The sequence below is a fragment of the Meles meles genome, chromosome 7, assembly GCF_922984935.1.
Source record: "Meles meles chromosome 7, mMelMel3.1 paternal haplotype, whole genome shotgun sequence".
Taxonomy (NCBI): domain Eukaryota; kingdom Metazoa; phylum Chordata; class Mammalia; order Carnivora; family Mustelidae; genus Meles; species Meles meles.
The window spans coordinates 22,290,784-22,317,809 of record NC_060072.1 but is presented as its reverse complement, the minus strand read 5'-3'; the positions used below and the strand labels follow the sequence as shown (position 1 = coordinate 22,317,809).

The window sequence follows — 27,026 nt, the reverse complement described above, 5'->3', positions numbered from 1 at the left end:
CATTGGGTATAAATATGCACAATGGGGTCTTAATTTTTAGTCTTCTAAAACTAACATCTCAGTCACTGGGAGAGGAGAAACGGTAACTGCAGGGAGGACTAGCCTTCCTGGTCCATCTCTGAAAATGCAAATCCTTCCTGAGCTGCCTGTTTGTTTCAGGGGCTTATGTTTGCAGACAGCTGGTATTCTTGGAGAGAAAAAAAAAAACCAACTAGCCAACCAACCAAACAAACAAAACAAAACACAACACAACACGCAGCAGTGGCAATATCCTTATAAAAGCAAGTCCCTGTTCGGCTTTGGCAAGTTTTAGCCTGGAGTAAAATTACCTCCAAGTTACAACCATGGAAACTGGGATTTCAATAGAAATGCTGACCCGACCTTCACGAAAGCAGCAAATTGCAGTCTCTGCTGCTTTATTACCGCTCTCCAAGGCGTTCCATTGGAAAGTCCATGCTCACGTCCCCCTCCAATTAATCAATGTATTAAAAAAAAAAAAAAAAAAAACACGAGGAGAGAAGGCACGCTCAAAACCAACCCTTCCAGGTCTATTCTTGCTACTCCTCAGAGGTGATTCAAAGCGCACCTGGAAATTACATGGGTTGTCATGGCTTTTTAATTTTGAAAACAAATGACCTTTGGAAAATATATACTCGTGAAAGTCAAACCATTTGGAGAGACCTCCGGTAATTTACCGCTTCAAACTCCTCGCAACCGCGAAGACGAGGAAAGGGAAAATGTGCACCACCCGGGTGGTGGTGGTGGTGGTGGGGATGGTGGGGATGGTGGGAGATGGGGGAAAACCAATAACCAAACCACGTTAAAAAAAAAAAAAAAAAAAAAAAAAAAAAAAGCCCACACGGTAGAAACCGCTAGCCTGGGCTGCAACAAATGCCCCGGCAAATCCTTTCCGCAGCCTTCACGGATTTTCTGACCCGGCTTCCTTTTTCCTTTCCTGCCCCAGTTGCCGCACCACTTCTCGAAACCGCATCTTGGCGAGCAGGGGCCGTGGGCAGCGGGGAAAGCCGTGCCCCACGCCGCCCGCTTCCACCCCGCTACTCACCCCAGCCGGTCGGCACTAGCGACGGCAGCGGCCGCGGGCTGGCTGCGAGCCGGGATCCGCGAGGGCTGGCGGGCTCTGGCCCGTGGACGCGGACATGTGGCTGGAACCTCTGCTCCCCTAGCCGTTGCCTCTGAGCATCTTTCTGGGCGCCCCCAGCGAAAGCGAGCGGAGAGGCGAGGGCGAGCGCGCCGAGGAGGGGCGGGAGAGGCGCCGAGCCTGGCCGCGCCGCGCTGCGCCGCGCCGAGCGCCGGGCTCTCCCCTCCAGCTCCCCGGGCCCGCGCGCGCGCGCCCCCCGCCGCGCCCCCTCCCCGCCGCGCGCCCTCGCACGCGCCCGGCCCCACGCGGCGCGCGCCAGCCCCGGCGGCGGCGCGTCCTCCCCCGAGTGCCGTCTCCAGGGCTGCTGGCGGCGCTCTCCATTGTTCTGCGGCTGCTTCCCGGGGGTGGGCGGCTGGGGCGGTGGGAGGTGTCGGCTTAGTTGTCGGGTAGGGCTTACCGCTCAGTCGGACCCTAACTGCGAGAGCGACGCGGGCCCGGCGCGGCGCGCGGGGGTGCAGGGCGCCTAGCACCGCGGGCTGCTGGCGCGCGGGGGCTTCCTCCTCCCGCACTCGCTCCTGCTCGGCGCCCGGCGCATCCTGTGTTACTATGGATATTCTCGCTCTTCGCCGCCTCCTCCTCGCACTCCGAGAGGCCGCCGCAGCGGCAGCAGCCAGGCAGCTCCGCAGGCGCCCAGGTGACCAGCCCGGCAGCGGCAGCAGCGGTGGCAACAGCCGCCGCCGTCGCCGTCACTGCCGTCGCAGCGACGGAGACAGGAGGAGGAAGAGGGGGAGGAAGAAGGTCCGACTTTACTCCCGAGGCCCCCTAGGATTTGCTCCCACCAACCGAGCGGCTACGAGTTCACAACGCTGGAGAGGCCACCGCCATCCTCAACTTGTGTGGACTGGTGGCACCACCCGAGCGACTAGCGTTCCAGCTGTTCTCAGACGGGACTGATCAGGCCCCTGGAGACCTAGAGAGCCAGGTTAACATTTTCAGTGAAGGTTCAAACCCCCTTTGTCCCTGCCCCTGGTTTCCATCAAAGTTACCATTGTACTACTACGAACAGTTGTATCAATTTATTCTCTTCAAAATTATGCCAATTAAATGAGGGACACCTGGCCGCAAATGATAAGGCTTTTCACCCATTTAAAAAAAAAAAAATCCCAATAGTTCTTCTTTGCCATCAATCAATAAAAATGATGTGCGGTTTACAAACTGCTTAATTCCAAAACGTTTGAATGAACATATCTGGCAACCCACGCACTTCAGTTTCTTGATGTTTCAACGTTCCATCCAAAAGTGTGAGTTGCCCACTTAGTCTGGGATAAGAACCACAGATTCCCACAAACCCATACCCATCGTCTGAAAACAAGGTAACAGCACCCAAACTGTCTGTGAAAAATAGTTTGGAATGAGATACTTCAAATATTTAAGGAAATGTATAACATTCTGATCAACTCCAACAGTACTAACCAATCTGTTTTTCAGGGTACTTTCAGTTTCTAAACTTTAAGAGTGCACATTAATTGCTCTAAGACCAAAGGAAACAAAGATTTTGATCAACTGCAAATGTCAGGCACTAAAATAGAAATGTGAATCAGTTTTTAAATACTATGCAACATTTACTGGGCACTTATGATTTGCCAGGCATCTGCAAATTATCTCATTTAACTCTCAGAACTCTATGAGGTAAGTTTTATTATTATCTTCACTTTACAGATGAAAAATAAAAGTCTTAGTGAGATCTGCAGCCACTAGTTATGGGACAGCATTTGTTTCCTTAAACCAGAAACACCAAACGTCCACGGTTTTATCTGTTTTCACGTCATCGTGTGCCTTTGTGAGGTTCAGGTTAATAGTATACTCTGAAGCCACCCCTTTAGCAAGAGTCAGGGCTCTTTGCTATAAGCCTCGGCCTGTGAGGCCCCCAAGTGTGAGCACTTACCCGTATACAAATGACTTCTCATTTACAGAAGGAGTTCGTGAAGACTTTTGATTTTACATTTTACATATATAGAAAGAGAAACAGATTGGACATGATCTGCCTTCTTGACTAGGGCATGTTTGCATCTCCGGGGTTTTTTTTGTTTCTGTTTTTTTTGAGATCAGCAAGCTTTCATTGGGTTTGGGCTTCAGGCCATTTAGATCTATTTCTCGGTGTGCAACCAAAAACATGAGACTTGGGATGGGATAGGTGTTTTCTTGGTTTCCCAATCCTGTGCATGACTGAAGAATGACATTTCCTGGGGCATCCATCTCTTCTGGATATTGTTCTCCAGCAACAATATTGGGCTCTGTCCAAAAGATGCCTTTTGTTAGCAAGGAACTACAGGCTCTTTAGAAAGGAGGCATGCTCTCATTTTTGTATCATCAAATCTTCTGCACTCTAGAGTCATTTGAGACCTATAGGCCTTTTTGTGTCTGCGCCACCTCTAGAGAATGATGGAAATTGAATTCTCGGTCAGCATTTGTGCTTGGCTAGTAAAAACTTCTTGAGGGAGCTGGGAAAGTTGCTGTCCATGGTAGCTGGTACTGATGCTCCATTCAACATAATCAGGTCACATATTAAATACTATAGACCTGGAAAATAACTTCATCCCAGCACTGGTGAAATTTAGCAATAAATCCCAGGTATGCATATAAAAACATAAAGGTTTTATTAGTGTAGTTTCCTACTACTGGTTTGGGTAAAAACATTAAATAATCCACAGAGGGAGGACTTTTTATTCTTTGGCACTAAAATAGTCCCTTCTTATAGTTGAAATTTTTGACATTTTAATGATCTAGAACAGCATAAAGAATATAAGAGATCATCTTCTGAAATTCTATAATATTGTAGCAAAGGAAATTGATGCAAAGAATGAATAAGTCACTTGCCCAAGGACCTACCCTAACTACAGACAGGAGCAAAATCATGAATTCTTGCCACTTATTCAGACATTTAGCATGATATTATTGTGCCCCAGGATATTCAATGCTAGAGTTATTTCTTCCTTTAATAGTTTTATATTTTTGCTAAAAATCAGTTAATTCTTTTTTTAAAAAAATTTTTATTAACATATAATGTATTATTAGCCCCAGGGGTACAGGTCTGTGAATCGCTGGGTTTACACACTCCATAGCACTCACCATAGCACATACCTTCCCCAATATCCATAACCCAACCACCCTCTCCCCCACCCCCCGCAACCCTCAGTTTGTTTTGTGAGATTAAGTCTCTTATGGTTTGTCTCCTCCCGATCCCATCTTGTTTCATTTATTCTTTTCCTACTCCCCAACCCCATCATGTTGCCTCTCCACTTCCTCATATCAGGGAGATCATATGAGAATTGTCTTTCTCTGATTGACTTATTTCCACTAAGCACAATACCCTCTAGTTCCATCCATGTCGTCACAAATGGCAAGATTTCATTTCTTTTGATGACTGCATAGTATTCCATTGTATATATGTAGCACATCTTCTTTATCCATTCATCTGCTGATGGTCATCTGTTCTTTCCATAGTTTGGCTGTTGTGGATATTGCTGCTATAAACATTCAGGTGCATGTGCCCCTTCAGATCACTACATTTGTGTCGTTACCAAGACACATCTTTACACAATACCACATCTTCTTTATCCATTCATCTGTTGTAAAAATCAGTTAATTCTAATTTATGTTATTTAAAATATGAACAATAGCCTCATGTTCATTTACTTGGGGGGATCCACATTTTTTTTGTTTTTTTTTTAAAGATTTATTTATTTGACAGATAGAGATTACAAGTAGGCAGAGAGGCAGGCAGAGAGAGAGAGAGAGGAGGAAGCAGGCTCCCAGCTAAGCAGAGAGCCCGATGCGGGGCTCGATCCCAGGACCCCGGGATCATGACCTGAGCTGAAGGCAGAGGCTTTAACCAGCTGAGCCATCCACGTGCCCCCACATTTTGTTTTTAATACACTGCTTACATTAAGTAATATGTTGTTCCTTGGAACATGAACAAAATTTAGAAAAAACTCTTAGAGTACCAACTCCCAACTTCCCCATATCCTAATGAAAAGTAAAACATCCATTCCATTACAAGTCATCGAGAATGCAACCCTCTCTAACTTAAACTACTTATTTAAGAACAGCAATTTGATATAGGAAGGGACTAACATTTGGAATTTCCCAATCTCCTGTATTCTTTCTTTGCATTAAAAAAAATTATCCAGAAGATTATGTTGAATATTTCAGTCTCACAAAGTCTGAAGATGGTGTTAAGTTCTCAGAGAGATATGTAAAATACTAATATGAGTCCATTTGTATAAATTTAGAGGAATAGAATTACAATAATTCATTCCTTTGTTTTGATGTAGTATTGTGCAGTAGTTAATTAAGCTCCCAATTTTGGAATCAGACCTATGGGTTCAAGTAATGGCTATTCCACTTAATAGTTTTGTAATCTTGAGTATGTTACTTAAATTTTTCGAGCCTTATCTTCCCAACTTGCAAAACCATATAAATAATAACAGAAATTATTTCTTAGAGCTGTGGCTAGGGGGAAAGGAGATTACACCCATGTGGTGCTCTTTTTGATGTGACAGTTTGACTAGGTTACAAGTCCCCATTTATGTAATCAAACACAATCTGGGTGTTGCTGTGAAAGTATTTTGTAGATGCGATTAAAGTCCATAATCAGTTGACTTTAAGAGAGATTGTTCTAGATAATCTGATTCAATCAGTTAAAAGGCCTTAGGAGCAGAGATGAGGGTTTTCTGAAGAAAAAGCAGCTCTGTGAATGGCAGTTTCAGCTCCTGCCTAAGAATTGCAGCCTGCCCTTCCTGATGGCCTGACTTGCAGATTTCAGACTCCCTGGCCAGTTCCCACAATTACATAGGCCAATTCCTTGCAACAAATCTCCTGGTGTATCTCTACTACCAGTTTTATTTCTCTGATTGAGCCCTAACTTACATGCTTTGTAAAGTACTAACTATAGTATCTGGCACATAATGAGCCCCCTCACCCCCGCCAAATGTAGCTCAAATGTTTTTTAGCAAAACTTTTATTGTATACCTCTCACATGCACAGTATCAAGGTATGCACTTTGATAAAAATGTCTTAAAGTTCTGAAATAGAATAGAGACAGATGCCTATTGCCTTCAATGATAGCAACCTCAACCAGGGAAGTCTTCAATGTTTTACTAAGATTTCCAGGAAAACAAGGGAAATGAACGAACCAATGTCGATTTTTTTTATCTGGGGCTATGTAGAGAAATCATGCAAATCTGGTATGATGACCATTTCCTGGGTTAGGAAACAATGAATAAAAAGGTAGGCACTCCTCTCTCAGTAGATGCAGATGGACTTATCAAATGAAACTAGGAAGATCTGTTTTCATGGATCAACATAATTCCATGATGTAATATAACTTTATTTATGACTGTTGGTCTTAAGCCAACTAGAATTAAATATTTAAGAGAACTGCTTTGAGATTCTTGGAGGAAGAAATCCTCTCATACTTAAAATACTAAAGGAAAAGATCTTTCTTATGTCAATGTTAGCTTATCTTAATATCCTATGTTATTCATCTGATCACTTTTAATTTATTTTGAGCATGTTTAAGCAAAGAAAAAAATACTTTAAAATTATTTAAAAGCAGTCCTGGCACAACCTACTTACACAGACGCTGCCTCTGTCCTTCAGAATTATAATACCAAGCATACAAAACTTAAAGCAGGGAAATATCTCGGGTCAGTAAACAAAGTCCGGGGAGGAATTCTCATATATAAATGGAATTAAAAGGCGATGACAGAGTAAGAGAGAGGGAGAACCTTTTGACTTTATATCAAAGCTCTGATAACTTAGATTCCATTTAACAAAGGCTTGTTTTAAGTCTTGTATTTGTGTGTGTATTCCCTAGACAGAGCTGTCCCGTGATCATTTATACCACATTAATGATTTTTTTTTAAAGGTAGTGACATAAAAATACCTCTGCTCATTATATCAAGATTTACTGAATGCCTGTGATGTCAAACCTTGAGTTGGGAGATGAGGGATAGGAGGGTGGGTTAGTGATGGACTCTAGCTTTGTGAAACCCATTCTCTGAGTAGCTCCAGTGAATCCTTATGGAGTTCAACTAATATGCAACTTATTCCAGGAAAATGTTTATACCTCTCATGTTTATACTTCCTCATATCAGGAAGATCATATGATCTGGCACTGGCCTAGACAAAATTCTTTTGCTCTTACAGTAACTTTGCTTTCCCTAATATAGCATTTATTATTATTGGGGGTTTTAAAATTTGTTTGTTTTTTAGTAATTACTTGTTTAGTTATGGATCTCCCTAGAAGACTGCAGGAAGTCAGGGACCCTGCTTACGTAATCCTCTACCTCTGTTTACCTTCTGACCCCATATAGGTGTTAGGAAAATGTTTGTCAAACAAGTGAAAGAAAGCTCGAGACATGTCAAATTTTAGTTGTTTTCCATCCAAGCACATGCAGGAAGCAAAAGGGATATAAATCTGGAGCTCAGGAGAGAGGAGAGGATGAGGGGTACGGAGCGGCTCTCCACTGCCTTCCTGGAAGTGGGAAGGCGTGGGAGTGGAATGCCATCACCTAGAACTACATGCCAATTATCAAAGAACTCTGGACAGTGCCCACATTTTCCAGTTTATACTGTGGGATGAAACATGACCCACCGCTAGGCTAGAAAAACTTTAGAAAACTCTACCCCCAAATAAATCCTTTTAATCATGTGGATAAGTTTCAAATAAACAGGCATTTCAGAACTAAGCTACTGAAAAGATACGAATATGGACTTATTATAATCATGATATGGTAGAAAATTACCTTTCAATAGGTGGAAGGCAGGGTGTTGAACTTTGAAAAACCAGAGTTGGTGTGTGCAGACAGAGAGCATGGGACACAAGCCAGAGAGACAGAGCCTGTGTGCTGGCAAGAAACAAGATCATGGAGTTCTACAAGAGGTGGGCATCAGGGAAGGCTCTGAGTAGTGAACAGATGGGGATGGTCATTGGTGGGGTGTGTCTGACATAGAAGCAGGACGATTCTCCCTTTTACTCAGGGCTTGCTTGACATTAATGAGATAAACAAGGGATAGGTGACTTCTACCACTCATAGATTCTATTATTTTATACGGCATGATCATACTTCTGCTGAGGAAAAATTCCTTTATTTGGATAGCAAATTTAAAACAATTTATAGACTTACTGTTAACCATGGGCGTATTTACTACCAAGCTAATGGAATCCAGAGTGAGCAGAAGGGATTTGCACTTTTTCCTGAAGGCAAGCAGGCTTGGGATCCAGGGGGAATGAATGTAAACACAGAGGCCCATCTGCTGGGAATGTTCTGCCCCAGTCTTCTGAATTAAGACCTAGGGACTTCTTTTGGATGTTAACTACATTCAAGGCCTGAGCCACATAGAGCTCCACTGAGCCATAGCTAAGATGTTTGCTTACAGCTTTTGCTTACAACCAGCCCCTAGGAATCAGTTCTAGCCACACAACACAGGGCTTAAATACTTCATCCTTCTAACACCTTTAGCCAATAGAGCAGCCGTGCTCAACACTAGCAGCAGCTTTTAAGGTTAACCATGAGAGGGTAATGCTCCAGTAACCTGATCTGGATGTCTGTTTTACTGAGTGGGCATACATTCCTGACTTCCCAGGGCAACCCTCTTGAAGTGAGTCAGACCATGGGATCTAAATTTTGATTCAGAAGCATATGGTTTATAGCACTTTGGAGATTATACTTGGGGTCCTCAAGGAGGTAGTATAATGTATAGAAAAAGGCCATGGGCTCAGACATGGGTTCAAATCTGACGCTATAATTTACTAGCTACAGACCCTGAGAAGTTGCTTAATCTTGGTGCACTTCAGTTTCTGCCTCTGTGAAATCGGCATGATTGTGCTTTAAGGATTAAATGAGTGCACCCGTGTAAAAATCTAGCATGCTACCCGGTGCACAATAATTATTCAACCAGAGAATTAAGTTCACCCTAGGATTAATTTGTAGGTCTTTAGAATCAAGAGGCTACTCCAACTTAGCAACTCTAAGTAACAAAGCTCCTTTCCATAGTACCTTCTAGTGTGCTTATCAGCTGTACCAATGAGGGACAGCTCACACCCCTGGGAATGGGCAGAAATTTTTCTAATGTAGACTCATTAAAAAAAGGGCTTTTTTTTTCTCCACAGGATTTTATGGAGGACAAGATAGCCTATCATTTGATGATAATTATGTATATCATTATGCTAATTATCCAGCAGTGTCCATTAAGGGTGTTAACATATACTAGAGAGGCAAAAGGAGAAAAAATTTACATATAAATATTTCTTAGGATAGGAAGTTGTGGTTGATGTCCACTGTTTTTCTTGCTTGACACGCAGTCCCTTTTATTTCTGTTAGCAATGTATGATTTTTCACTGGAGACCCACTCCTTCAGCCCTCAGCCATGAAATCCTGAAAAATCCTAGAAAAGCTGAACATAGAGTGGACCCATGATCTACTGATCAGTCGAAGGATTTTGTCACTCAGTCACAGGGGATCTTTCAGGGAAGTTTAGGACCAGGTTTCTGCTGGAATACTGGGAAAGAGAAGTTCTCTTTTCACTGAGGTTTCTAAGGTGGGGACACTGACTTTGCAGGATGCTGAGCTTAATGCCTGGACCTGCCAAGGGCATCATGTGGAGAGGGTCTGCGTAAGGGCAAAACAGTGTAGGGGAAAGCAGAGCGGTGACAGGGAGTGAGAGTCTGAGTGATTCCAGTGATAGCTTTCAAGGCTCTTTCAGTTCTGCCTGAAAGAAACCTCTCGAGTTTATCAATACAAACCACTGAATTCCTTGTTTTGCTTCAGGCATTTTGAGTTAGTTTCTGATACTTGTAACTGAAAATGTCCTAGCTTATTCAGAAGGGAACTTAAATGCAATTAATGCTGTTTCAATCTCCTCTACAACTTTTAAGGAAGAGTCACTCAACCAAAACTTGGACTCCCCCAGTGCTAGGGAACTCATTACCAGCTGAAGAAGCCAACTTTGGAGCCTTTACTGCTACAGAAGACTTTTGTTACAGTGACCTAAATCTTCTTTTCTGAAACTTTTGTGTCTTACCATTTATTTCATACCCACCAGGGGACAGGGGCCATGTGCTATGTTATGTTAATAAATATAAATTTATGATCTCATTTAATTCTCAAAACAACATAATGATATAAAAATTATTTTGAAAGCCACTGAAGAAACCCATATGAGAAAAAATATTGGACTGAATGAAGTAAGGGCAGTGGAGGTAGGAATAAAGAGGATGAGGATGGACCAGAGATATAAAGGTATAGGATCTCCACGACTTGGTAATTGAATGGAGGTTGAGGCAAGAAAGAAGATGGAGTCTAGGATGACCTCCAGAAATCACACAGGTGGTGAAAAAATAGGGAGGGCAGCATGGGTTAGGAAAGATGAAGTTTCTGCTAGTTGTGGAAGAGGTGCAATAAACCAATGGGGTCTGTGACAGGGGGTGCATGACAGTTCTATACATTTTTTTAAAAAATTTTTTAAGAAGATTTTATTTATTCATTTGATAGAGAGAGAGAGAGACCACAAGTAGGCAGAGCGGCAGGCAGCGAGAGAGAGGGCAGCAGGCTCCCTGCTGAGTAGAGAGCCCGATGTGGGAATCGATCCCAGGACCTTGAGATCATGACCCGAGCTGAAGGCAGAGGCTTAACCCACTGAGCCACCCAGGCGCCCCAGTTCTATACATTTTAAAATATTTTAATGGAATCAGGTTTAAAGAACAGAATTTGATGCACAACAAAAGCAAATAGTTTAAAAGTATATGCAATTTTTTGCATAGCCCTTTATCACACGAATGCATGTCAGAATAATATGCTTATGTTCGGCCCTCAACACTGGTTTCTCTCTTGTCTTCTCCTGCCAACACCCTGGGAGGCAGAGGAAGGGAGCCACGGAACCCAGTATAAGGATGCAGCAGAGGCTGCCTGAGCCTTGGCGGGTAGGATTCCCTGGACTTTGAGGTCCAGGATCCAAAAAGAAGCACATACTTGTGGAAGATGATTCTGGGAATTAGAAAGAGACATGGAGGGAAGAGGCACATTTCTTGTGTACTTACTCTGGTTATATAAACATATATTTTTAAGTAATCTTTACATCCAATGCTAGGCACAAACTCCCAAGCCTGAGATCAAGAGTACAACGCTGTATTGACTGAGCCATCCAGGTGACCGATTTTGTGTACCTACCAAGTACAAGACCTTTAAAAGCACTTCCTCAAAAATGCTGGAGGGTGTGTGTTATTACTTTAGTACCATCTTTGTTTCCAGATGAAGAAATTGTGAAGGCTCTGAGAGACTAAGTAATTTTTCCAAGATCAAACAGCACTAGAATTAAATCTAGAATGTGTGGCTCTGAGATCCATGATTTTTCATTATGCTACGATGTTTCCTTAATTAACAAACAGTTATAAGAGGTTTTTGTTTTTTTTTGTTGTTGTTGTTTTAGATTTATTTATTTATTTGAGAGTGGTGGAGGGGAGAGGGAGAGAGAAAGAGAATCTTAAGCAGACTCCACACACAGTGCTGAGCCCAATGCGGGCTTGATCCCAAGACCCTGGGATCAGGGCCTGAGCCACAATCAAGAGTCAGATGCTTAACAACCATCTGGCACATGGGGCCACCCATGTGCCCCAAGATATTTTTTAGTTGACGAAATATATTTACATGCCATTTTAATTAGTCCTCGAAACAATAACTCAGAGGTTGATACTGCTATTGTTGCTTTTATTTGATAGATGAGGCAATGGAGTCCCTGCGTCCAATGACACAAGTCCAATGACTTGGTCAAGGTCACACAGCTAGTAAGTAGCATGACCATGGCTGTAATTCAAAATTCCTCACTCCCATTCTTATGTATTTATTCTCCCATGACACTACAACTGCTGCATCAGGCAAGCTGCTATGAAGTGGGGCTTTGTCAGAACAGTGACTGATAACCACTTTGTTCTAAAACATTCTCTCTTGCAGAGCAATGCCCAGCCTGACACTTGGTGGTGGTGTCTGCTGCTACCCTCACTGGCTTACAAGAGAAAGACCTCAGGAAAGAAAGAACCCAGGCCCCAGGCTCCCTGAAGTTTCTGATGGCGGGGGGTGGGGGGTGGGGGGTGGAATTCTTCCAAAGAACCGTTAACCACTCCGGTTCTATTGAGCACTAGGGTGGGGTCTCTAGTGCTTTCTGGGAAAAGCCACTCTTTCTGGCAGGACCTCTAGGGTGAGTCAACATACCCCTGGAATAAAAATGGCTGTCAGGGTAGAAGTCAAGTGGGAAGCCACATTAACTCTTTCAGGACATTAGGCTATCATTTGGTAAATTACTGCTTTGCTCTAAATAGGTCCCCAGTGGGTATGGAGGATAAGAATGTTCTAATTGGTGTTTTCTCCCCCTTTCTCTCAGCTACTTTTTCTAATCATGATGTAGGCTAAGAATCTGTTTAATAACTGTTTTATTCTGAATCACTGGATGTCTTATAAATATAAAAAATGCCCCTGCAGATCTGCTATATTCAAACATATGGAACCAAATCTATGTGTAAGGAGAATGTCAGATCTGCAGCCTAGTACCCATAAAACCAAGGAGTGACCAAGGCAGTGGGACATCCCTGAGTTTGAAATTCTGAGTTAATGGAAAGTATGTGACAGAGAACCATGTTACTAGAGGCCTGGGTCAGTGGGTGGAAGGAAGCAGATGCTAAGGGGAGTTCCAGGGTAGGAGTTCCTTTTTCCTGTTTAGAGGAGGATCCATAATTTTTATCTGTGGAGGAATCAGGGTCTCTGCCTTGACACATCTACTACAAGAGAGATTTGTGGGGAGTTCAAGGATGTTCCCTGGAAATACTGGTTTCACCCTATTACTCAGAAGGATCTGGAAACTTTTCTGCCTTCTTGGGAGAACAACAAATGTATTAGGGCTCTTCTTTGTTCTTACAAATCTGGGTTACTATGTAAATGTCCAACGGAGTTCTTACAACCGAATATTGTTTTTGGGTAGTGGTTATTACAGCAATGATACTTTACATTTATATAGCATTAAAAGTTTTTAAAACCCTTTCATATTCATTGTTTTTTTAAAGATTTTATTTATTTATTTGACAGAGATCACGAATAGGCAGAGAGGCAGGCAGAGAGAGAGGGGGAAACAGGATCCCCGCTGAGCAGAGAGCCCGATGTGGGGCTCCATCCAAGGACCCTGAGATCATGACCTGAGCCAAAGGCAATGGCTTAACCCACTGAGCCACCCAGGCTCTTGACACTCATTATGCATCCAGCATCAAGCTGGATACGACAAGGGTGTTGCTACCATCGTGTCCACTGCCATTATTACATCTGTTACTGGAGGCCACCATTCCTTCTCTGTGACTTGTGCTGGGGCAAGCACTTAACAATATGCTACCTTATTTAGTCCTCACAACAAATGTATGAGGCAGAGGGTTTATACATTGGGGGGTGGTGCCCAACTTCTCAGTGTAATTTTCTCATCTGTAAAACTGAGGCAATACTCCCTTCATAAGGATATTCTGAGAAGGGAATAAGATGATGTATGTACAGGGATGGAGAAAATTGTATTCACCTGCATTTCTCTAGCACTGCATTTCTTTAGAAGAAAAACGATGGTAAGCTCTGTGAGGGAGATGGTGGAACCTCTTCAGAGACAGACTCAGGTAACTCAAGAAGGTTGCTTAACTTCTGCACTTAATGACAAGGAGAGGATTTGCATTGTTCTCAGGAGGAAGGTGGTAAAGAAAGAGGAGTCACTGAGGGCAAAGGTTTTTTGGGGGGCAAGAGTGACGATATGCCATTGAGAGATAGGAAATATTGAATGAGGCTTTAAACAAATTGTTCGTGTTGGGTTTATGCTGTAAACACCTTCACCTTCACATCATCTGAAATCTTTACTAAGGACTAAGTAACTGACTAATGCTTCTATGTGTGATTAGATTAATAGGAGGAGGGTCTCAAAGAGGTATCGAGATTTACATCCATGTTGGCACAAATTAAAATAGACAGCATGAGTGGATGTATTTGCCCGAAGATGAGTATAAAGCTGGTGCTGGGTTATAACATTATTGTTTGATTGTTTCCTTTGGATGATTTCAGTTTTTGTTGAGGCCGTGTACTTTGTGTGTGTGGGGGCATGTAATAGTAGTTATGCATATTCTGTTTAGTTTTTATTTTCCCATGAGCTCCACCACCAGGTTCTGCACACAGTGGATGTTCAGATATTGAAGGGTTATCAATGTGAGTAGTATCTACTAAGGGAAAGAAACTAATATGACCTACTGTAATCATTTCAACAATGTTTTGTTGTAGGAATTAGTCTTTGCAGTTTACAAATGAGGTATGTGAGGCTCAGAGAGGCCAGGAAACTACACCTACTGAGTGGCAAAGCAGAGATAAAATTCCATGGTTCTAGTCAATGAAACGTTAGCAGACGATCTAGATTTGGTGTCATATACACCAAACATCACACATTGTGTATATTTTGAAACCCCACTGGAATCAGAAGAATAAGAATTGACTTTAAAAACATTCTTAGCAAATAAAAAGTAGAAAAGGGGAGGAAGAACAAGAACGTAAGAAAAAAAAAAAACATGGCATAACTTAGTTATCCCTTAGATAATTGTAGGGTTGTACTGACATTACTCGTTGTACTGTAATGACACCAAAAAGGACAAATGTGCCAGGTAGATGCAACATTTGTGCAAGAAAAGGCTGCCTCAAATGTGTCTGAAAGCATGGCTCTTCCTTCAGCCAAGTCAAGTCCAAAGGAGCGCATGAATAATTGGCTAGAGCTACCCTTTAAGCAAGTGCCAGCTCTCTCTGCTTGGGGTTGATACATATCCAAACCTTAGGGAGCCAGGAATCAGCTGCCAGCAGCCAATGGGCTTCTGAGCACTCATGACCAGACCAGATGCTGATCCATCAAGCTAATTAGCAGCCTGTGGACCACTGTTAGCTGGGAAGGTAGAAGTTTTTTAACTTTTCCTGACAGGCTTTGTGCCTATCCATGCTTTTTGAACAAGATATGATCACAAAGTTCTATCAGCAAGTAATACCACATACACACAAATACACCTCGTTTAGAATTCAAAAGGAGTAAGGCTAAAAGGAAATATAGGTTTGCTTTAAGTAAGATGAGAGACTATCAAAACAAAGGGAGTGAACTTTCACACACACACAGTGTATATATAGTGCTTTTCCCCATTTTATATACCTTACAGTATCATCGCCACAGAATGGATATTCAATAAATGTTTGGTCTTATTGATAATAATATTTGAAACAAAAAGAACATTAAAAAAGAGGAAATGGGATGGAATTGCAGCCTGTTGGTACCCGAAATGCATTTGAACATCAGGATCCCAGAGGAACGGAAGAAAAAGAATTAGCTTCAGTGGGAAATACAGAGAACGTGTTGAATGTTCAGAAAAACAATAAACTGAGTTTAATTAGGAGATGAGATACATCACAAATAGTGTCATTGCAAACTATAAAGCAATGTGTAAACCGACAGAAGAAAGAATCTAGGTAATTTTAATATATTTGTAGAAACTTATTATAAATTATGCATTTAAAATTAGTTTTAATGTGATGGTCAAACAGTAAAATAGTAACCACCAATGAAGCTACAACCATTCCAAATGTCTTCCCTGACACAAGAGAAGCATTCTACAGCCAATCAGTTCAGTATTTCTGACTTTGTTGACCATGGGTCCAATAATCACCAGCGGAGCTGTGTCAATATACGATTTGAGGAAACGAAATAACAAAGAAGCATCCTAGTCCTTGAAGTAGCCAAATCTGAAAATCATACAGAATGGTAAGGCAGAATACTGGCAGAAGTCTTAAAACACAGAGGTAACATTTATGGAGATGTCTGCACGAGCTCTCTGTCAACATATGGAGAATTGAGGAAGGGCTACGGGATTTCAATGACACCCCCGTCACCACCATCTGGAGATAAAAATCCTGCAGTAGATTTTCTTTTAACTGTGATATCTTACTGATGAGCTTTATATTAATGACAAGATCATAGCCAAAGTTCCCTTGGATTACTTACTATAAATCTATTTACTGCTTGATTCTAGGGTTAGAAAAATGGATGTCTGCCTTTGTGAAGAACAGCTGTCACTGTATTTGTAGAATCAAAGAGTCAAGATAATGATACTGTTAATTCCACAGTCTTCAGGGACTTAAAGAAAGAACCACACTGCCTGAGAAGGTTTGGATGTACTGGCTATAGTGTGAACTATACTGCCCCAAGTAACTATTCTGCATGTTGAGATTATGAGAACAAATCTCCCCAAATATTTACTGACTAAAATTGTAGTGAATGGTTCCTTAGGAAAAGCAGGGGCACGAGTTGATTACTTCTGCTGTAAGAAATTAATGCACTACCTGGACTCTAATCAATTTCAGGATTGTGGTCTTTTAAATGGAAGACAGCAGTTTTTCCAGGGTTGATGAGCTACTGGGGTTTGTGCCAAATGAGAATCCTCCATCATGCTTTCTACAGTCTTGTGTGTGTGGAGCACATGAGGTCACAAATCTGTTCTATGGTTGGTCCAGTTATTGCCCTGGAAAAATGACTCCTACAACCTACCCACTGCTACAGACTGTCTCCCTCTGGCTTGATCAGAGCTGACCCTCCAGTTCTTCTTGTCTAAGACATTTCTTACCAGTGAAGGTAGAAAGACACGTCTGCTCCTGACCATCGTATCTATCTCTCCAGCCTGAAGAATGATGTCTTCAACTCTCTGATGCACCTCTAGGGTCTGGGGTGCTTTTGCCTGTAGGACTCTCTCTGCCTCTCACATCCTGCTGCCAGTTCCTTCCCTGGAAAGCTCTTCTTCCTTTCTGTGTTACCGCCTCCTGAAAGCTTTCCCTGATAACAACAGCAAACACATAGCACTTACTTGGTCCCACGTATACTTCTAAATGCTTTACTAAACACATTTCGTTGTCACCAGAGTCCTACTAAGTAGCTACGATTATAATCCCCATCTTAGAGACAGAGAAACTTAAAGGCAGAGAGGTTACGAAATTTATTCAAGGTCACTGGGAAGTGGCAACACTGAGATTCGGAACTAAGGCAGGCAGGCTCCTGAGCGCCCGTCCTTCAGCACTCCTCAGAGTAGAGGGGCCTGAGCCCTCACCACCATAGCCCCAGCACAGGCCACCAGAGAACCTACTGCCTGTGCACTGCAGTCATGTTTACAACCCTCCCCTCCTTCCGTGTTCTCGAACTCCAGCTAATCTTCAACACTCAGCCCAGGAATCATTTCCTTCCTTCCTTCCTTCCTTCCTTTTTTTTTTTTTTAAAGATTTTATTTATTTATTTGACAGAGAGAGTGAGAGAGAGAGAAAGATCACAAGCAGGCAGAGCAGCAGAGAGAGAGAGAGGGAAGCAGGCTCCTCGCTGAGCAGAGAGCCCAATGTGGGGCTTGATCCCAGGACCCTGAGATCATGACCTGAGCCAAAGGCAGAGTCTTAACCCACTGAGCCACCCAGGCGCCCCCATTTCTTTCTCTTTCTTTCTTTCTTTTCCTTAAGGCTTCCTGATGGTGGCCCCTCAGCCCAGGTGAGGTGCGTCCTCCACTGTCCGCACTGTTCTTCTCTGTGCTAGAGCACAGCGCCGCATGTCTGCTTACTTGTTTATTTTCTCCACTAATCCACAAACTCTTTGAAGACAGAGATGGTCTGAGATGTTCTGGTAAATAACACAGTGCCTGCCATATACAGCTGACGCTACATAAATATTTGTCTGTTTAACGGATGGACCCTTATGCTAAGAAGTTTCCATTTTACGGCTGGTCCAGCTTTTACAGGCAGATTAAGAACAAAAAGGATTCTATCGCAAATCCTGGGGGAATTATGACAAATACTTAGCCCCAGTTCAGAAAGAAGCAAGGCTATTTATAGATCAGGGGCTCAACGTTACATGACCTGGACTTAATTTTTCCTCACAGCTTAGATGTGTAGAACTTTAGACTGGAAGGGCCCTTGGAGATCATTTAGTCCAGGCATTGCAAACCGGTGGCCTTGAGATATGTTTTATTTGACACTTACTATTATTTGTTTCTATTTTTATTGGAACACCTCGAGGCAGGACATTGCCTTTTTATTTCTCCACCTTTTGCACTATATCCTATCGTCATGTACCACTTCATTTATTTATATCATCCACCTCCCGCTTCAAGGCATTTTAGTATGAAATATCAGATTGCAACTCAACCCAGTTTTGTCCCCCTTTATAGTAAAACTCCTCAAGTCTGTACTTAGGGTCTCCAAGTCTCTCATTAACTCATTCCAATCAGGTGTCACATCCACTGGCCTGTCAAGATGACCAGCAGCCTTCATGCTGCTAAGTCTGGTTGCCAGGACTGACCTGATATGCGCCCCCCCCCACCCTTGATTTTCAGGAAAATACTCTCCTGGTTTTTCTCCTACTTCTCTGGCCTCTCTCTCTTCCTCCCCTAATTCCTCCTCATACCCTTGTCCTCTACACGTTGGATGGCCCAAGGTGCAATCCTTGGCCTGTTCCTTCTCTCCATCTACTTTCACTCTTTTGATGAATAAGTGAGTGAGTTAATTTTTCCAGTGGGAAAAAAAAATGGAAGCCCTGTGAGGGTAAGTAACTTGCCAGGAACACACAGTGATAAACCGGCAGAACCCAAATCCAGCTTTCTTATCTCCCCATCTAGCTCTCAGTCACCACATCTTCATGCAGCTTTGGTCTGTCAGGCCCATTGAATAACACTGTGCTGAGAGGGAAGGAGCTCTCTGGAGTTCTCTCATCATGTCTTAGGTCTCATCTTTTCTGCTTTCCTACTTAACACCCCCTCCATCATCACATAGCCTGGTTAAGTCATGTCTGGGCAATTATTGATGTGTTTGCTAAGTGTTCTGATTTCCTCTCAGAGGAAAACCTTGTGCATGATTCTTCCATTATTCAGGAAGTAACAAAAGATATAGTCATAATATACAGGAAAAAGGAATGATTCACTGCTGAGCCACTGAGCCACAGGGAGCAATCCAAGGTTTAGAGGAGACAATCAGCTAAGATAAGTCACCATGATGTCACAGTGAAATATACAAATACCTCAGTGGGCTGATCCAAAAGAACATGTCAATTAAATCAGCTTGCTGCTGAGCACTTTTCCACATCCATGAAGAGATGCTCTCCACTCTGCCAGCCTCATTTAAGGAGAGGCAATAAAAGGAAGTGGCGGGAGGCAGCAATCTATCCAACATACTTTATGGGGGAAGAAATGACTTCAAATTGCTACAGAGTAAATGAATATAGTCACATTGAAACATTCTGAAAGAGGTCAAACATGTTTGGACACTCAACTCAACAGGTCAAGAATATATTAACAAAGTATAGACAGCATAGACCATCAATGGCCAGCAAAGCCTTATCAGGACATGGTAGTTGAATGGTCCTTGGTAAAACCCACTTGGTTAGAATAGTGCAGATGCTCTTAAACTCTCTAGACCCCAGTTTACTTCCTTCATCACAGAGTGACGAAGAACACTTCTCTGTGTTGTTACAAAGATTAAAAGAGTATGTTTGTGAAAATCAAGTCCTCAATAATAACAGCAAATATTTATATGTCCTGGCAAATGCTAATTTGCTTAACTCTTACAACAACCCTCAGATTCAACTGTTATTATTACCATTTTACAGATGGAGAAATTGATGTATAGAGAGGCTAGGCAACTTTCTCAATGGCACACAGTTAACAAGTGGCAAGGCTGGGTCTTTGGGTCCAGGCAGTCTGGATCCCAGAGGATCGATCTCCCCAACACTACACCGATAAACGTCAGGGCTCTTCCCTTCCACTCTATACTCCAGAAAGCCAGTGTTCCTGCAAACTCAAAGTTTTGCTGACTTAAAGTCTCAGTTAAAGGAAAGTACCATGTACATATTCTCTGGATCTCAGTAATTTAGCCCTCATTTCTTCATTTAGTCCCCATATGCATGAAGTCAGTAAAACAAAAAACAAAAACCAGTCCAATTAATACAAGAGGTAACATCGCAAGTTTGAGATTGTTTTTTATTTGGTATCAGCTGAGCTACTCTAAGCATTCAGGATGAAGGTTTATTTATCCCAGTTAATGAATCTCATGGTAACATAAATGTCTTCCAGCTCTGAGATTAGTGAGTAGCTCTCGTCTGGGGACCACTTAGTGGAGCAAATCCAGCATGAACAAAAGAGGAGTGGGATTTGGGAGAATGAGGAGGGGAGAAGGGAGAGAAGGAGCATTTGCTGAGCAGCTACCTCACGCCAGGCATCACACTAGGTGCCTGACCCTCATTATTCCCATTAATTATTATGACAACTCAATCATCCACAAACACTTACGGACTGCCAGGCCCCAGCATTGTGCTGGGATTACTAAATTGAATAAATCATGGTCCCTACCCTTCTAAGGAGAATGAAGAAAGAAAACAAGCAGAGCAGCTATTTGAGTTCAGTGTGGCGTTATTTTGGTGTGAATATTACATAGGCAGTGGAACTGTGGTAAGTGGGCCAAGATGGTACTGGCCATGTTTAGGGTCCCTTCGCAAAGGACTCTTTCCTTGACAGGGCAGCGGTGTTCTTGGCTCGATGATGCCAACCACTGCTCCTCCTGGCTGCTTTCCCCACCTCTTCACAGGGAACGTGGTAAATTGGTCAGATGAGTCAGAATCTCTCCCTTAGGAGTTTGCATTTGGAGGCTGACCTAGAAGCCAGAGATTCAGCTGTAGTGATAGAAACCAAGAAGATGATCAAAAAGGAGTCCAAAGCAGAGGAGAAGGAGACCAGGTGGGACCAGGGGCAGGCAGGAGTCGTAAGTAGGCAGAAGCTCTGAGTTAACAGAAGCTACAAGGCACACAAAAGCATGGAGGCGTGCATGAGGAAGCTAGCTGGTAGCAGAAAGGGAATGCATGGAAGTAGGGGATGCTGTGATACTGTACCACAGTCGCTTTAACCATCCCCCTAATGTTGGACCACTTCCATTTTTTTTTTTTTGTATTAGAGGAATCTTAGGATGAATATCCTTGTACACCGATAGTTGTAGCATTTCTGATCATTTCCTGTAATATGTTCTCAGATCAATGGCTACACACATTTTATAGCTCTTATGACAGTAGGAATCCCTTTTCACAGAAACATAGTACTGATTTTCCACTCCCTTCAGTAATAAACGGAAGGCTCTATTTTAGCACATTCTACCAATACTGAGCCTTGGTCAATCAACCATTAAAATTTTGACTTTCTCAAGTATTTGAATATTTTTCATATGTTATGGGCCATTTTAAATTCTTCTTTTGTGAGTCAAACTTGTTCATGTCTTTTGTCCACTTTGTCTATTGGGACATTTATGTTTTTGTTATTGGCTTATAAGAACTCTTCACATAACAAGACCAATGCTCATAGACATATTTTGCAAGTGTTTCCCCATACTTTGCTCTTTGTCTTTTAATTTTTATTTGAGGCACAGAAGTTCATATTTTTCAAACATAGTCAAATTTCTTTTTCTTCCTTTCTTTTCTCTTTCTTTCTTTCTTCTTTCTTTCACTCCTTCCTTCTTTCCTTCCTTCCTCCCTCCCTCTCTCTCTCTTTCCTTCCTTTCTTCCTCCCTCTCTCCTCTTTCTTTCTTTCTTTCTTTCTTTCTCTTTCTTTCTTCTTTCTTCCACCCCTTCCTTCCTTCCTTAAAAAATAGTTTTTCCTTTCCAGATCAGGAAAGTACTTGGCTTGGTTTTTTTCCCTCCTAGTTTCAAAAAATGTTTTTGTATTTGCATATAACTCTTTTGTTCATTTAATATTTATTTTATTGTAGCTGAATTTTTATGAAGGAAAATTTTTAAGCAAAATTAAAAAACAGAATTGTACCATCCTATTCCAGAAAGGTCTCTGTTGTGTTAATACTTGTTTTCTAGTAAATCTAGTAAATTGATGAATTTCAGTAGCTCATGTAATGAATTGAGCACACACAGACCTATTTAAGCACATAATGAGGAAGAGTATATGATCCAAGGGGGGGGTGTCATCATTTGTGTGCTCTGTACAGAACCTACTGAATAAGAATAATTCAGCCTACTTTAACTCTTTTAAAGAGTCAGAAACCCTCAATTATGAGGCTGCATCTGTACTGATTTACAATGGGACATTTATACATACTGTTCCTCCTGGACCCCAACACCCACTTTCCAACTGCCTTTCAAAAATAAATTATTATATTTCTTTAAAAAGGGAACACTTTGTCATTTGGGAGAAATGTTTCTTTTCTTTTCTAGTTTGTACTTATTTGGTACCCAGGGCAACTTCGACTGATATTTTCCCAGGGCCTTTTTTTTTTTTTCTTTTTAATTGAAGGATAGTTGACACAGGATGCTACATTAGTTTCAATACATTGTGATTGGATAACTCAATACATTATTCTGTGCTCACCAGAAATGTAGCTGCCATCTGTCACCATACAACGTTATTACAGAACCATTGACTATATCCTTATGCTGTGCCTTTCATTTCCATAACTTATTTATTCCATAACTGGACGTTTGTACCTCTTAATCCCCTTTATTGCCCCTCCACCCACCTCCACCCACCTCCCCTCTGACAACCACTTGTTTGTTCTCTGTATTTAAGAGTCTGGTTTTTGTTTTTTGTTTGTTTTTTAAATTCCACGTGTAAGTGAAATCATATGGTATTTGCTTTCTCTTCTGACTTATTACACTTAACATTATTCCCACTAGGTCCACCCACATTGTTGCAAATAGCAAGATCTCATTCTTTTTTATAGCTGAATAATATTCCACCAGATCTTTCTCTCTACATATCTCTACACACACACACACACACACACACACACACGCATATATCTTCTTTATCTATTCATCTACTGGTTGCTTCTGTATCTTGGCTATTGTAAGTCATGCTGCAGTAAATTTAGGGCTGAGGGTCTTTTTCAAAGTATGATAATTGGATGATTGGATGAAAGCCACTTGGTGAAGTAGTTGGCGATATTTAAAAAAAATATGCAATTATGAGTGTATTTAACATAATAGCAAGTTCCAAAAGAGAGTAAAAGTTAGGAGAACACTCTAAAGAGTGACCACACTATGGACTTTTCATTTCAACAATGGGAAACTTCAGCAAGTGAGGAAAGTCCACCAGCTCAACATCCAATTCTCTGAAGTAAAGACGTATTAGTTTACTACAGCTGCCATAATCAAGTACCACTAGTGGGTGGCTTAAACAACAGAAATTCATTGTCTCACAGTTCTGGAGGCCAGAAGTCCAAGATGCTATATTGGCAGGGTTGGTTTCTTCTGAGGACTGTGAGTGAAAATCTGCGCCATACTTCTTGCCTACCTTCTGATGGTTTGCTGGTAATCTTTGGTATTCCTTGGTTTGTAGAAGTGTTCCCTGAACTCTGCCTTTGTCTTCACATGGTATTTTCCCTCTGTGCATGTCTGCCTCTAAATTTCCCCTTTTTATATGGACACTGGTCATATTGGAGTAGGGCCCACCTCAATTACCTCATTTTAACTCACTTACATCTGCAAAGACCCTTTCTCCAAATAAGATCACATTCTGAAGTACTGGGGGTTAGGACTTCAACACAGGAATAAGGAGGCACAATTCAACCCATAAAAGATGGGTAATAACAATAATTACAATAATTATTGTACTACTTACTCTGATGTATTGGGTAGAATATGGGCATCTCAGAAGACAAATTGAGTTTCAATCCTGGCTCTTATTAGATATGAAACTTTGGGAAATCCCCTGAACCTGTTTCCTCAACTGTAAAAACAGAACTGAATTATGGGAAGGATTTATTTATTGATTTACCAAATGACTATCACTAAGCAGTTGGCTTCACGTTGAATGCCCAGTATATAGTACATATATATAGTACAGTATATAAATGCCCAGTATATAGTATACATTCAACATGTGTTATTTCTTTTTCCTTATACATGCTTGAATTATTAGAATAATCTGAGGGATAACTGTGTAGGGATAATAGTGCTAACCTAAGGATCAGTAAATGAAATTTAAAAAGTAACGGAAGTACTGGGTGCCTGGGTGTCTCACTTGGTTAAGCATCTGCCTTCAGCTCAGGTCATGATTCCAGAGTCTCAGGACAGAGCCTGGCATTGAGACCCCTGAGCCGTGGGGAGCCTGCTTCTCCCTCTCATCCTACCCTCCTCGTGCTCTCTTTCTCAAATAAAGAAATAAAATGTTTTAAACAAAAAGTAATGGAAAAAAAAGTACTGTATTTTCACTAAATGGTTTTTATTGACAGGATGTATTTCTATGTTTACAATATAACTATTAAAATTTTTAATTTTAAAATACTTCAGATTCATTATTTGTTTTAATTTCATTTTGTTTTGTTTTTTTTTGTTGCTGTAGAGAGATGAGGTTGGGAACTACTGGTACCCCTTCCTCACTTAGTGACTCTCTAAATTTTCAAAGATATATATATATATATATATACACATATATATATGTATATGTATATATATGTGATATATATATAAACACACATATATATCTTTCTAAGAGATATATCTATATCTATATATCTATATCTATCTAGCTAGCTATACCTTAAGATGCTCATCTTTTTTTAAAAAATATTTTATTTATTTAACAGACATTTATTTACTTATAAGAGAGAGAGCACAAGTAGGCAGAGCGACAGGTAAAGAGAGATGGAGAAGCAGGCTCCCCACTGAACAAGGAGCCTGATGCGGGGCTCGATTCCAGGACTCTGGGATCACGACCTGAGTCGAAGGCAGCCACTTAACCGACTGAGCCACCCAGGCGCCACCTAAGATGCCCATCTCTTATGGGTTGAATTGTGCCATCTCATTCCTATGTTAAAGTCCTAACCCTCAATACTTCAGAATGTGATCTTATTTGGAGATAGGGTCTTTGCAGATGCAAGTGAATTAAAATGAGGTAATTGAATATATGTATAGTCTCTAAACTTCCAAAGATATAAAACATAGCCTGCACATACATGCAGAATGACTACAAATGGAGTAGACGTAATTGATTGATCCATGACTTTTTCTTAATAAAGATGAAATTATGGCTAGAATTTGTGTATGTGAATTTATGTTTCCTTTTTGGAGAATGTGATCCACTGTGAAACCAAGTAAAAGATCATGAATCAATACTTCAAGGGGATTTGTAATATTTCACTGTTCAGTAAATTTGATGTTTTATTCACTGAACCATGTTTCATACAATATTGCATTAAAAAGAAGTATCTTGCTTGATTCTCCATGGGAAATATGCCAGGGAGAAAACTACCTGTTTAAAAAGCCTTTCAAAATTTCCTTTTGCCAAGCATGTGCCTTTCCTGAGAACAGGGAATCTTGTTCTCCCTGATAAAGTTTCTTAGAAGAATCTCTAAGGCAGTACATTTTAAACCTGTAAAAATTATTAACTTTCACAGTGGAGTGATCTTTTCCAAGGAAATCAGACATAAATTTCTAGATCTATGGATAATGCAGGGTAGAGGTTCTAGAGATCCTTTCATAATCAGGTTTTGCTCTGTTTTAGAGGGGGTTATGCTGAGGCAATGTCTGTGGAATCCCAGGGTTCACTGGGACACAGTTTGAAAGCCACTATATTAGAGCCTGGTCTGTAGAGGAATGAGGGCACCGTACCAAGCAGTCCTACCTGATAGCATAAAGTAAGAATCATAGGGAGAGGAAAGGGAAAATGCTGGTACACGTGTCCTGTGATTCACCTGGACATTGGGGCATTTTTGATGACTACATGAAGGCTTCTTTTCCGTTAGGTGAGAGGATTTAGTTTTAGGAACTGAATGTAGGATGCGTATGCCAGTTTCTCTAAGGAATACTCACTGATTTCACAGATTGTGCTGTGAAGCATCTGCTTGTACTTCCACGGTCACCTGTTATTGCACTGATCTTGTATCTGTATTATAATCGACAGTTTTACTTGGATCCTCCAGCAGGCAAAATCACTGAGGATAGGAGCCATAACTAATAATAATAGTTATTACTTCAAAATAGAAATTTTTAAATATTTATTTATTTGTTTTAGAGAAAGAGACAGAGGGAGCATGTGCAGCAGGGAAGGGCAAAAAGAGAGAGGGAGGGAGAAACCCATGCAGACTCCATGCTGAGTGTGGAGCCTGAGGTGGGGCTCTATCGCACTACCTCGAGATCAGGACCCGAGCAGAAACCAACAGTTGGTCACTCAGCTGACTGTGCCACTCAGGCACCCCTTAGAGCAACTGGAATTTTTTAAATTAATTTTTTAATTTTTTAAATAAACATGTAATGTATTTTTATCCCCAGGGGTCTGTGAATCGCCAGGTTTACACACTTCACAGCACTCACCATAGCACATACCCTCCCCAATGTCCATAACCTCACCATCCTCTCCTGACCCCCCTCCCCCCAGCAACCCTCAGCCTGTTTTGTGAGATTGAGTCTTTTATAGTTTGTCTCCCTCCCGATCCCATCTTCTTTCATTTTTTTTCTTTTCCTACTCCCCAAACCCCCACGAGCAACTGGAATTTTTAAGCACAATGCCAGACACTATTCTAAGTACTTCATATATAGTATCTCATTTAATCCTCACACAACCCAGGGAAGCAGATTCTATTGTCAGCATCCCATTTCACAGATGAGACAACTGTGGCACACAGAGGTGGGGTGATTTGCTCTGAGGTGATGTGGCTAAGTGAAGGAGGTGGATTTTAAACCGAGGAAGCCTGCTTTTCCTACTATGTTGTATAATATCACTCAGAAATATTTTTTAAAACTTTCTACGTGCCAGACACTGTTCTGGGCACTGAGGATATATGGTGATCAAAACCAAGCCCTTGTTTTTATA

General features: G+C 41.5%; 1 protein-coding gene across 18 annotated transcripts in view; it reads right to left on the bottom strand.

Annotated features, from left to right (window-relative positions):
* ANKS1B (ankyrin repeat and sterile alpha motif domain containing 1B) overlaps positions 1-27,026 on the bottom strand; it is a 1,113,728-nt gene that overhangs the window by 147,980 nt on the left and 938,722 nt on the right. The window contains exon 1 of one of the 18 annotated variants that reach the window (XM_046012100.1): positions 1,557-1,575. The exons of the other annotated variants lie outside the window; for them this stretch is intronic. The gene's annotated coding sequence lies outside the window, so the exon portion shown is untranslated. Of the gene's footprint in view, positions 1-1,556; positions 1,576-27,026 lie in introns of those variants that run through there. 18 annotated transcript variants of the gene reach the window in all.